The 2396-nt window shown below is 44.4% G+C and overlaps 1 non-coding gene across 1 annotated transcript; it reads left to right on the top strand.

The window, feature by feature from the left end:
* Positions 1-1761: 1761 nt before the first annotated feature.
* Positions 1762-1868, top strand: LOC111919808 (small nucleolar RNA R71). Its single transcript, XR_002859608.2, has one exon. It is a non-coding gene; the product is annotated as a small nucleolar RNA R71 (small nucleolar RNA).
* The last annotated feature ends 528 nt before the right edge of the window (positions 1869-2396 follow it).

Raw genomic sequence — 2396 nt, 5'->3', positions numbered from 1 at the left:
TCTTCCTCTTTGCTTAGCCAAGAAGGCGGACTCTTGTAAGCTATGACTTCAATCAAATATGGAACAGATGCCCTTGGTTTTGTCCTTTTGACTTGATGAACTGCCTTTATCTCTTCTTCCATAAGCTTTTCCAGTTCTTCTAGTTCATTCTCTTCATTAATTGTGAACACCTCTTCTTTATCTTCTTGAAAGTCATCCTTTATCCCAAAGACTTCTTGTTCATCTCCAACCCTCAAAGTTAGCTTAGACTCGCGGTTATCAACAAGGGCACCAGCAGTGTTAAGCAATGGCCGACCAAGGATTATCGGAACATCCGGATCTTCTTTCATGTCCAAGACTACAAAGTCTATTGGAAAAACAAATTTTCCAATTTTCACCAAAATATCCTCCACTATGCCTCGGGGTTGCGTCACCGAACGGTTCGCCATGTGAATCTTCATTTTTATAGCCCTCATCTTCTGTATCTCCAATTTTTGATAAAATGAAAAAGGCATTAGATTAATGCTAGCCCCAGAATCGGCTAAAGCATTAACCTTCATTTTATTCCCAAACTCACATGGAAGAGTGAGGCGTCCAGGATCCCCCATCTTTTCTGGTGTTTCTCCCAACAGAGCTTTTGAATTTTGTTCACTTAGAATCACTGTAGACTGCATCTTTAATTGCCTTCGAGTATCTATCAAGTCTTGCAGTAATTTCTGGTTCTCGGGAGCTTTAGATAAGGACTCGACAAAGGGGGTATTAATCGGGATCCCCTTCACATGCTTGACAAACTCTCTATGCTCTCTCTCCAGTGGACTAAGGGTAGCTTGGGAAGGAAAAGGCAAATTTGGCTTATAAATCGAACTGACTGCAGAATTTTTCTGTTCATAATGGGCCAACGTCGTGAACATGTAAGGTTCACGTCGTGAATTCTGGAACTCAGCAGCTTCATGATGTTCGAGCTTGATCTTCTTCATCTTTTGATCAGGCTTCTGTGGTTCTTCTTCCAATGCTTCCACGAACTCCGAGATGGCTTCTTCTTCGGTGTCTATGGCCATTACATGAGATTGGTTCTTTACTTCGGGATTCTTCGGGGACAATTTTTCATGAACTAGAGTTGCTAGTTGACGAAATTGCACTTCAAGGTTATGGATGGAGGCTTGCTGATTCTTTATCAAAGTTTGTTGTTCCAGAATAGCAGAATCAGTGGCATCGTGTCGCTTTTCCGATGCTTCCATAAACTTCATTAAAATGGTCTCTAGGTCGGGTTTCTTCTCGGCTGGTGGCTGCTCCTTTTGATAGAGGCCTCGACTTGTCTGCCTATACTTCTCTTCTTTTTGCTTCTTATACTCTTCATATGGCAGCCACTCCCTCTTCGGTTTTCTCCAGTCCTCATCAAGCTTATCCCCACTAGAGTAGCACACTTGAGCCTTTCTGTTCCCATAATCATCTATATTGCAGTCCTTTGTCAAGTGTGGACCACTGCATCTGTCGCAACCCACTCTTATGGCATGTATCGACTGGTCCATCTGTGTTATCCTACGGTCCATATTATTTAACATGGCCATGAGCGCTGCTATTTCTTCAGTTTGGGACCCTCCTCTGCCTTTGATTCCTTCTTGCCTCGGGTTGTGGTATTCGCGGGAGTGTTTCGCGAATTCTTCAATTAGCTCCTTGACCTCCCTTGGATTTTTCTTTGTCAAAGGTCCTTGAGAATCAAGGAGTTGTCTTGTCATCACGTTGACCCCATCATAAAAGATTGACATCTCTTGCTGCACATTTAGGTCATGTTGAGGGCAATTTCTAAGTAAGCCCTTGTACCGCTCCCATGCTTGGTATAGTGACTCCCCCGGCTGTTGCTCAAAGTTGGCTATTGCCTTCTTGAGTTTTGCTATCTTGGATGGCGGGCAAAACTGATCCTGGAATTGCTCACGCATCTGAGCCCATGTGGTGATTGTACCCGGTGGGAGTGCTTTTAACCACTCCTTAGCAGCTCCTTTGAAAGTGATGGGAAGCATCCTAAGCAAGACTGTGTTTCTGGTGACATTTAGGACATTGAAGTAATCCGCAATGTCGTTGACTTCGTCTAGATGCTTAAAAGCATCCTCATGATCCTTCCCGAAAAATGGGATGTCCTTCAGTGCTGTCAATATGTGTCCCTTCAGCTCGAATGTGGCAGTGGCAGGAATTGCGGGTTGAACTAAAACGGGACCCACATCTTCTCGGATCCGCTTCTTGTAAGCTCCCATGGACATTTCTTCAATTGCTGCCATCTCGTTCCTTGGCTCGTTCTCGGGTTCACTCGTGTGTTCTTCAAATTCTGGCTCGGTATCGCTTTCTGACTCGGTTTGCACGGGTGTGTGATCCAAATGCTCAAGATTGCTGTTGTGCTTCGCTGATGAACTTGACTCTCCTGT

Source organism: Lactuca sativa, chromosome 2, assembly GCF_002870075.4.
Source record: "Lactuca sativa cultivar Salinas chromosome 2, Lsat_Salinas_v11, whole genome shotgun sequence".
Lineage (NCBI taxonomy): Eukaryota > Viridiplantae > Streptophyta > Magnoliopsida > Asterales > Asteraceae > Lactuca > Lactuca sativa.
Note: the sequence above shows the minus strand (reverse complement) of the source record. Positions and strands in the feature narration are given on the sequence as shown.